Source organism: Palaemon carinicauda, chromosome 28, assembly GCF_036898095.1.
Source record: "Palaemon carinicauda isolate YSFRI2023 chromosome 28, ASM3689809v2, whole genome shotgun sequence".
NCBI classification, from domain to species: Eukaryota; Metazoa; Arthropoda; class Malacostraca; order Decapoda; family Palaemonidae; genus Palaemon; species Palaemon carinicauda.
Window position 1 is genome coordinate 5,222,269 of NC_090752.1, and position 10,265 is coordinate 5,232,533.

Here is a 10,265-nt window from a genome sequence, read left to right on the forward strand (position 1 = left end):
TCTCCTTTAGTCTTCTGTCCCATTTTCATTCTTCTGTCTTTTCCCCATTCGCATTTTGCTCTCTCCCCAGTCTTCTGTCCCATTTTCCTTCTGTCTTTTTCCACATTTTAATGTCCCTTCCTTCTTTCTTTCCTCATTTATGTCTCTTCTCCTTTCTTTTGTATCTGCTTACTATTCTATCTTGTTTCTCTTCGTCTTGTTCTTTTGAAGTTTAAGTTTATATATGAAAGATCTAATTTAATATTGTTACTGTTCTTAAAATATTTTATTTTAATTGTTTATTACTTCTCTTGTAGTATATTTATTTCCGTGTTTCCTTTCCTCAGTGAACTATTTTTCCCTGTTGTAGCCCTTGGGGGTTATAGCATCTTGCTTTTCCAATTAGGGTTGTAGGTTAGCTTGTAATAATAATAATAATGATAATAATAATAATAATAATCAATCTTTCTGATGTCCAGTGGGAGCTTGTTGAATAGTCATTTTCTTTGGCATTATCACGAAATTTGAAAGAATTAAGCTTGACCCACAACATTGCTGGTTGTGGTGGTCGATGTGGTAACGTCTCTGACTGGAGAACGCCAGACTGGAGTTCGAGTCCCGCTCAAACTCGTTAATTTGGTCACTGCAACCTCACCATCCTTGTGAGCTAAGGATGGGGGGTTTGGGGGAAGCGTATAGGTCTATCTGCTGAGTCATTAGCAGCCATTGTCTGGCCCTCGTTGGTCGTAGCTTGGATGGAGAGGGGTCTTGGGTGTAGATCATATGTATATGTGGCCAGTCTCTAGGGCATTGTGTTGCTTGATAGGGCAATGTCCACTGTTCCTTGCCTCTGCCATTCATGAGCGTCCTTTAAACTTTTCATAGGGTGAAGGGCTCTCGAAAAGCTGGTCATATGTCGTTTGGTATTAACAACTCAATTGGCTTTCATGTGCCTGTTATCTTGTCCAATTTTCCTTTTCCTGTCTTTACCCCCTTTTGCTCTTCCCCCTTTCTTCTTTCTCTTTCTCCCTTCAAGCCACTCCTTTCTTTCGTATCGTATTGTGATACCAATGTCCCTTTTTTCTGTTCTATTGCGACACAATATGAAATGCTGGTCTGACTCATCCCATCGTCATTTTCTCCAGTTGATTCAGCTCAATCGGATGATTTATAGACATTTCGGTGGTTTCTTTTGTCCTTGTTCGTGTCTTTGTTTGAGGTTTACTTGTTGCTGGTGGTGCTTCTTCGGTTGCTGGGGAGTTCTTTGGGGATGATGGGATGTCGTGTGTGGGTGTTTGGTGAAGGAATGTGTTGAGGTATTTGTAATGTATACAGGTTTTTTTTGGTAAGGAATTAGTGGAAATGTTGTGTAGCAAGGGCGCCCCCCCCCCCCCTCTCTCTCTCTCTCTCTCTCTCTCTCTCTCTCTCTCTTACACACGTATAGAAGGGGTCTTTCTTGCACATTCACAAGCACTCTCTCGTGCAGGAGAGAGAGAGAGAGAGAGAGAGAGAGAGAGAGAGACTTATTTGTGTGTAAAAGAGAGGGAGGGAGAATGAAGAGAAAGAGAGAGAACTCTTCCTATTTGTGTGTAAGAGAGAGAGAGGAGAGAGAGAGAGAGAGAGAAAGAAAGAGAGAGAGAGAGAGAGAGAGAGAGAGAGAGAGAGCCCTTCTATTTGTGAGAGCGAGCCCTTCCTATTTGTGTGGAAGAGAGAGAGAACCCTTCTATTTGTGTGTGTGAGAGAGAGAGAGAGAGAGAGAGAGAGAGAGAGAGAGCGAGGGTTGTGCTATCAACAGCATTTCTGGTTAATATTTCAATACTATTAACAAACCTTCACGAAATATCTATCAACCGAGTGATTAATCCTATTACTCGTTATTGTTCCCCGTAATTCTTGAAATGATTCATACTCATCAAATTACCCATAACGACATGAACTCGGTGACTTGAAATCCATTAGATGCATAATATAAATTCACTATTTTTTCTCATTTAAAATAGTCCAGTTATATTATGGCACCGGGAAAAGACTCAAGTCGTTTTATTGAATTATATTAATGAGCTTAGCAAATAATTATGTCGAAAGTCTGTCACTGGATATTAATTTATGTCATGATAATTTTTCATTTGAGAAATTTTATCTGACGTAATATAATCTTATTTTGATATATATATATATAATATATATACAGTATATATATATATATATATGTATGTATATATATATATGTATATATATATATGTATATATATATATATATATGTATATATATATGTATATATATATATATGTATATATATATATATATATACATATATATATATTATATATATATATAAATATGTGTGTGTTTTGTGTATTTACATTTATATTTACATTTCCAAAGTTATACTAGTCAGAGCCACCCATACAAGGATGGTTTCCTGTGAGGTATCAGACAAAAATCTCCCACCATCACCAATCGGCAGTGGTCAGTATGTTGATGAAACTGGCCAAACCACATACATGAATAAAGGCATATCTGAGGCCTTGTCCTGGAGTGGACTAGAAACAGCTGTATTTGTTGGGGTTGGTTTATGTATCCGTGACTCATTGATTTCTTTCTTATAATAATAATAATAATAATAATAATAATAATAATAATAATAATTATTATTATTATTATTATTATTATTATTAGCTAAGCTACAACCCTAGTTGGAAAAGCAGATGCTATAAGCCAAGGGCTCCAGCAAGGAAAAATAGCCCAGTGAGGAAAGAAAACAAGGAAATAAACTACAAGAGTATTAATGAACAATTAAAATTAAATATTTTAAGACAGCTGGATATTATTTATATTTCATTTTTATTTAATAATATTGGTGATATGGATACCGTCATCAGGAATAGCATAAAGGTAATTAAATGTCATGCCAATATGTCATGGAGTCATAAATATTAGCTTTTTGCAATATACTGCGATATTTCGTGACACGAACCCTCCCATAACCTGTGGCTCAACGTGTCAGCCTTCTCTGGGAACTATGTTATTTTATTATTTCCATTTCACTTTTTTTTAATTTTTTTTTTATTTTTACACTAAACTTTTTAACATCTGAAAAGTTGAATGTATACGGAAGTTATGATTAGAACGACGAGAGTTTCACTTTTTTTTTTTTTTTTTTTTGAGAGAGAGAGAGAGAGAGAGAGAGAGAGAGAGAGAGAGAGAGAGAGAGAGAGAGAGAGAGAGGAGAGAGAGAGAGGAGAGAGAGATGAGATGAGAGAGCAAATGCAGCCGTTTCTAGGGGCTTGATGTGGACCTCCGAAGAGCAATTCAGGAGAGAGAGAGAGAGAGAGAGAGAGAGAGAGAGAGAGAGAGAGAGAGATATACGATTTCACCATTTAACAGAGAGAGAGAGAGAGAGAGAGAGAGAGAGAGAGAGAGAACAGCAGCAATAACAATAAATGCAGCCGTTTCTAGGGGCCTGTTGTGGTCCTCCGAGGAGCAACTCTGGTCTTTATTTTAAACTAAAATATGAATGTACTTCTGATGGTGATTGTATTTTATTAAAGAATTTTTTTTTCTTTTGAGAAAAAGGAATTAAATCTTGTAAATAAGTGTTATTTCTATTATCAGGATTATAAAAAAGTTGATAAATTTTGGAAAACGTTAAAAAATGATGACAAATAATGTATTTTTATTGTCACGTAATTACGGAAAGAGTTGGAAATTAACGGGATTAACTTGTTAAAGTAACATATTGGAAGCAAGTTTTCAGATTTATCAATTTAATTTAATCACGTCTTTCTTAGAAAGTCTTCACTTTCCTCTCCAAACTTGATTGCATCTGCTCCGATTGCTCGTGGGATTTGAAAACCTCGGACGAAGTTCAAGACTCCTTTCCCTTTCATCTTTGCCTCTCTTTCTGAAGCAGAATATTTTTCTCAATCCAATTTCCAGTGGGATTTAGTCCTTGCACGCTTTTCTTTGATCCAAGAAAACAATTTGCTTTGAATACTAGTGGCCAAGTTGTGTTGTTATAATGTTCTTTTTATAAATGTTATGATTATGATTAATATTGAGCACTTATGACGTTTATACTCTTTCCTTTGATCCAAGGAAACAATTGCTTTGAATACTAGTGGCAAGGCTGTGTTGTTTTAGTATTATTTTTATAAATGTTATGATTATGATTAATATTGAGCACTTATACTCTTTCCTTTGATGCAAGGAAACAATTTGCTTTGAATACGAGTGGCAAGGTTGTGTTGTTATAGTGTTCTTTTTATAAATGTTTTGATTATGATTAATATTGCACTCTTAGGATGTTTATACTCTTTCGTTTGATCCAAGAAAATATTTGCTTGGAACACTATAGTCCATTTCTTTTAGCGAGGCAGATTTACACCGACTCGCAACGGTGCCCTTTTAGCTCGGGTAAGTTTCCTGATCGCTGATTGGTTAGAATTATCTTGTCCAACCAATCAGCGACCAGGAAACTTTTCCGAGCTAAAAGGGCAACGCTGCGAGTCGGTGCGAATATGCGTCACTAAAAGAAATGGACTATAGTGGCAAGGCTGTGTTGTCATATTATTCTTTTTCAATTATTGTAATTCTGATTAATATTGCACACTTGAGGGTTGTGTTGGCCTATGTTACAACGTCCCTGACTGGTGATCGCCAGACTGGGGTTCGAGTCACGCTCAAACTCTTTAGTTTCTTTGGTCGGTGCAACCTCACCATACTTGTGAGCTAATGATGGGTGGTTTGTTGGAGGCTGTATATCTATATGCTAGTCATCAGCAGCCATTGCCTGGCCCTCCTTGATCCTAGCTGGGGCGGAGAGGGGCCACTGATCATATGTATATATAGTTAGTCTCTAGGGCATTGTCCTGCTTGATAAGGCAATGTCACTATCCCATGCTTCGGCCCTTCATGAGCAGCCTTTAAAAAGCCTTTAAACTTAACGATGTTTGTACGCTTTCCTTTGAACCGAGAAAATACAATTAATTTTATTATTAGTTTTGTTGTTTATGATATTTTTGTAATTATCATTATTTAATATTGCACGCATACGAAATGTTTCACAAATTATTTATTTGAGTTTCCTAATGGGTGTTGCATGTAATATTGTCCACAAAGGTTTTGTTACATACCATTCTTTTTAATTGGTTTAGTTATATTTTTTTCTACTTTGTATTTCCTCCACACGCTATATCAGAGGGCCATGTAAAACTAGATATAGATGTATGTTTGGAAAACGATACGTGCACTCTGTCCATTTGGCAAAATTCCACGTGTTACGTATATCAAAGGTATAATATATATTTAGTCTGCTTTCACCTTTTTTTTCATTTTAATTTGGTTGAACGTTAACTGCATTATAAGTAGGAAATTCATTCTGTGGACATTTCCTATTTTTGGTTTGATTATTTATACTTGCCTAAGAGAAAATGTTAATTGTGGTGCTATTTTTTTCATATGAAAATATATATTCCATATATCTTTACTTATAATGAAAATTTAGGGACTTAATTTCCACTGTACATGAATAAATGAAGTAGTGAATATTTGCTAGAAATGTGGAATTAATCTAATTTTTAAAATAAGTTTTCACATGAAATATGAATTAAATTTAGTTTCTACGAACTGAAAAAGCTGGATTAATATATATATATATATATATATATATGTATATATATATATATATATATATATATTATATATATATATATATATATATATATATATATATATATGATAATTTTGTACATTTAGACGTGTTTTTCATATTTATATAAGCCCAAGGGCGAATCAACTCAAAGATAATAGCTTCTGGTCGGTCGGGGAATCGAACTCGTGCCCAGGAAACTGAGGTTCTTCTGAGTTAGCAGGGAATCAACTCAATGAAAATAACTTCTGGTCGGCCAGGCAATCGAACCCGGTCCCAAGAAACTGAAGTTCCTTTGTCTTAGCAACTCAGCCTCAATGAGAGCTATTATCTTTGAGTTGATCCCGAGGTAGCGAGAATCCAGATATTAGTAGGTGTATAATATAAGGCTTATAGGAATATATATAATATATATATGTATATATATACAGTATATATATATATATATATATATATATATATATATGTATGTATATATATACACACATACATACATATATACATATATACAAATACATATATATATATATATATATATATATAGAGAGAGAGAGAGAGAGAGAGAGAGAGAGAGAGAGAGAGAGAGCTGAATTAATCTATTTTAAAACATTCACATATTCACATATTTACACAGGAATTCACCCATAGGAAAAGATATCCATATATGAAATCTGTACTGTGTATTTCATGAAGAGAATATTTCCATTTATTTCATGAAACGACATTCCCTCACAGTTTCTGTCTATGTGTGTAAACTGCTTTCACATTCGTTGCCGACTATGTGAAAACCATTTCGTGTCCCACTGATTGGAGAATCACGTGAATTATATTGTTTACCTGTGAGTTTACTTGTGAATTACCATAATTTACTCCCCCACCCCCACCCCCTCACCCCCACCCCCTCACCCCTGAAATATGATGACAAAAGTGAGCATGTACATAGTGGCTGTAACCTGGGAACTTCGCTTCGGTCAGTCACCTGAAATAGATGCATTGTCATTCCTTCTGTAACTTCAGTTGCGCAATCTTGTGGCTGAACTATTGTTGCGCAATCCTCTGTTTGATGTTTCGTTGCGCAGTCTTCGGTTTAATGCTTTTTTAGGATTTATGCATTTTTTTAGATCTTGCTTTATGCTTGGGTCTAGCGATCTCTGTGTGTGCTTTGGAGTACGATCGCCGTTGTCCTGGGCCTAGAGCCGGGTATTCGTGTTGGGCTTTCTTGTCAAAGCCAGTTCGCCGTCAGACCCGTGTCCCGGATGTGCCGGTTGGCGCGAGGTCCGATGGGGGAAATGCGGCGCGATGAAGACGGATTCGAAGAGGTCTCCGAGGGAAACTAGCATGTCTTCCCCTGCGACGTCGGCAGGAGAGGGGGCAGGTTGAGTGCATTCTTCTCCCCTACCCAGAGTAGGGGACGAGGTAAGTCCTTGAAGTGTAAGAAGTTGGTGCCTCCTTCCCAAGGGAGAGATGTTATAGGGGGAACCTTCTTTGTTCAGGGCAGATCAGGCGCCTACAGGTGAGTGTGTGGGGGTCCGAGGGACACGTCCCTCTCGTAGGGACGGCGTCTCGGCGGAGGACCCCATGTGGCCTAATAATGTTCCTTTTTTTCTTATCACCAGATTCATGGGTAGAGGCCTCAGGCGCTTCAGCTGCGGAGGGATCCGCTGGCGTGGGATGTACCGAGGACGCCGTTGAGGTCCCCACTGGACATGGAGGAGGTCCTATGCTAGTCCTTCACCATGGATCCGCATCGGGACTCGATCCTTCGGGCCCTTCAAGCGAGGAACGTCGGAGACGACACAGGAGGAAGAGAGATCAGTCTGTGTGGAGGAACTCCCCTTGCGGTCTCCCACAAGATCTCGGGACGGGAAGTCCCCGTTCCCCTCCATACAAGCCAAGAGCCCCGCCAGAGAGTCAGCTGATGGGCGGAGGACCTCCTCTTGTAGGCCTAAGTCCCTTCCTAGAGCCAACCCATCCGCTCAGTGGAGGGAGCCGTCTTCTAGGATGGGCAGCCTAGACGGGTCTCCCCATCGGGATGATAGACAGGGACGGGCACCCCCGTCGATCTGTTTCACGGAGGAGCCGACCCGGTTCTCGAGGAGAATGGGGACCAGTCTGTGTGGAGGAACTCCCCTTGCGGTCTCCCACAAGATCTCGGAACGGGAAGTCCCCGTTCCCCTCCATACAAGCCAAGAACCTCGCCAGAGAGTCAGCCGGTGGGCGGAGGACCTCGTCTTGTAGGCCTAAGTCCCTTCCTAGAGCCACTCCATCCGCTCAGCGGAGGGAGCCGTCGCCTAGGATGGGCAGCCTAGACGGGTCTCCCCATCGAGATGATAGACAGGGACGGGCACCCCCGTCGATCTGTTTCACGGAGGAGCCCGTCCCGTCGTCCAGGTCCTCCAGGAGAATGGGGATCAGTCTGTGTGGAGGAACTCCCCTTGCGGTCTCCCACAGGATCTCGGGACGGGAAGTCCCCGTTCCCCTCCATACAAGCCAAGAACCCCGCCAGAGAGTCAGCCGGTGGGCGGAGGACCTCTTCTTGTAGGCCTAAGTCCCTTCCTAGAACCACTCCATCCGCGCAGTGGAGGGAGCCGACTACTAGGATGGGCAGCCTAGACGTGTCTCCCCATCGAGATGGTAGACGGGGCCGGGCACCCCCGTCGATCTATTTCACGGAGGAACCCGTCCTGTCGTCCAGGGCCTCGAGGATAATGGGTCTCGTTCCCAGACAACAAGCTGAGGGACCTAACTAGGACCTCAGGCTTGATACCTAAGAGAGCAGGAGACAGTCCTCCTAGAAGGGCCTCCAAGAGCCTCGACAGGGAGACAGCCGAGGAGCGGAGGACCTCGTCTTGTAGACCTAGTCCCGTCCTAGAGCCACTCCATCCGCTCAGTGGAGGGAGCCGTCTCCTAGGATGGGCAGCCTCGACAGGTCTCCCCATCAAGATGATAGTCGGGGACGGGGGGCCTCCGTCGGACTATTTCACGGAAGATCCCGTCCCGTCGTCCAGGACCTCGAGGAGGTAGGAAACGTCGGCCTAAGGGGGTAGAATGAGCCGAGGGTCCCGTCAAGGTCCCCGTCGAATAGGTGTAAGACCGCTAAATAGACGGCTATACCCAACTCTCGCCTCTGCGGCAGTGCCCATCCTCAGTCCACAACCTAGGGCGGAGGCGCCCGTCGCCATAGCTCTTCAACCCCGGACGGAGTACCTGCTCTACGGCAATGAGGGCATGCCAACGGGGTAATCTGCTTACAGGGTGGAGGTCCTTGTCGCACGGCAAGACCCATCCTAGTGGAGGACTCCCCCTTTAGGACGGAGGCCCTCATCACCATGGAGATGCCCGTCATAACGGGGGCCTCGCCTACAGGACGGAGGCCCTCTCCACCATGACCATGCCCGTCATAACGGAGGACTCCGTCTAGAGGACGGAGGTTCTGGATGACATGGCAATGCCCGTCCAGTGTCAGATCAAAGTCCTGTCTACAATCACGAGCTCGGTTGGAGGCTCTCCCGGGGCCGCCTCGATGAGTCAGGCCGAGGAAGGAGTCTTCTGACACCTTCACGGAGGGGCCCGTCACCACCTCGAAGGCTCAAAATGACGGAGGCACCCTTCTCACCTGGAAGGGCTTAACCGCGAGACTCTTTTAGAGCGGGGAGGGCCCGTGCTGACTCTACACGTGCTCTGATCCCTCCGTGGCACCCCTCCACGGAGGAGCCTGTGCCTTTATCAAAGGCTCGTTAAGTGACAAAGGTGCCCATCTCTCCGGAAGGTCTTAGCCGCAGGTCCCGTCGGAGCGGAGGTGCCCGTGTTGAATCTACACCCCATCACGAATCTTGGAGGGTGATCTCCTTTATAAGGGGACACAAATTGAGCAGCCAATACCTCAAGAAGTAATTGACTGGCGAACTCGCCTTAACAGGGTTATGGAGGAACCTGTCTAGAAGAATTCATCTTTGGCTCCTTCCGAGGAGAGGGACGTAAAGTTGGGCATAGCCATTGATAAGGTGTTCACCCGAATAAGGACACCTCCAAAGGTCACAGTTCAGCCAAACTGCTACAGGGCCCAAGAGCACAGGGCAAGTATTAGGCCTTAGTAGGCCTTCCACTTGGGACTAGTGAGAAGGAGTCCTAGTAGGGGTAGGACAAGGTGCCCCGGAAGACCGGCTAAATCTCAGTTGACCCAAACCAACAGAATGACTTACATTGGGAATAACCCTGGATTTGTCACAGGTCAAGACCTTTTCCATCCATAGGCAGTCTGAACAACCTGGACAAAGTTCTCCTTCCCTTCCTTCGAGGACATCCCAGAAGAATGAAGGAGGGGCAGAGGTTGGTAGGACATCTGGTGTCCTTAGAGAGGCTAGTCCCGCATGGGAGACAGATCCCAAGGAGGGTTCAATGGAACTTAAAGGAGAGTTAGAACCAGAGAAGTTCCCCAGACAAGTGGTGCCAGTCCGGCAAGAAATCAGACAAGCCGTAGAATGGTGGCAGGATCGGTCACGCACTCTAAAAGGAATGCCCCTGTCCTCCCAACCTCCAGAATCCGCCAGTTTACGGACGGGTAGAAAGAAGGAGGGGGAACGCACCTCCGGGGAAAAGACAGCGAATGGGACTTGGACAGAAAGGGAGAAGTCC